This window comes from Bison bison, unplaced genomic scaffold (genome assembly GCF_000754665.1).
Source record: "Bison bison bison isolate TAMUID 2011002044 unplaced genomic scaffold, Bison_UMD1.0 scf7180017864492, whole genome shotgun sequence".
NCBI lineage: Eukaryota > Metazoa > Chordata > Mammalia > Artiodactyla > Bovidae > Bison > Bison bison.
The window spans coordinates 6590937-6591629 of NW_011495051.1; positions in this window are offsets into that span (position 1 = coordinate 6590937).

The window sequence follows — 693 nt, forward strand, 5'->3', positions numbered from 1 at the left end:
ACACAGAAAGAGGCCTGAGTTCCTAGTTCACCTCCTCACATTCCATGATGGAGGGTGGGGGGACAGTGCTGGGTCACCCCTGGATTCCCAGTAGGGGGAAGACCCTTAGATTGGCTCCTGAATTCCCACCTCTGAGCTACAAGTAGCAAGGAGACATAACTGGGGTCCTTCCCTGAGTTCCGGGGGGGCAGGTGGAATCCTGGATCACCTCCTGAGGAAGGGGCTTCCAGTGCTCTGGACCCCAAGACTGGAGAGTGAGGGGAAACACTTGGGGTCCTGGGGGAGGTCCCTCTGGAGGATGGGTCTCCTGAACTCCGGACCCCAGGCTGGAGGGTCTGAGGGAACAATACCTGGGCTCCTGGGGTGGGGGATCCGGATCGCCTCCAGGGGAGGGGGCGTTCTGGACTTACGCCCCCGCCCCCAGCCGAGGGGTGCCCCCCTCCCCTACCTCCCTATTGACGGCGCCCAGCTTGGGCTGGGCCTCCCCGGGCCGCAGCGGCGGAACCGGCGCGCTAGGCCCGCAGGTCGCGAGGCCCCCTCCCATCGCGCCCCAGGCTCTGCTCTCCCCGGGCGGGCGGGCGCGCGGGGCGGCGGCGTGGGGTAGGACAGAGGTCGCCCTGGGCCGCGCCCCGCGCTGGGGGCCCCCCGCGCCCGCCCCCCTCATCGCAGCCCCCGCCCGCCCGGCCCGCTCGC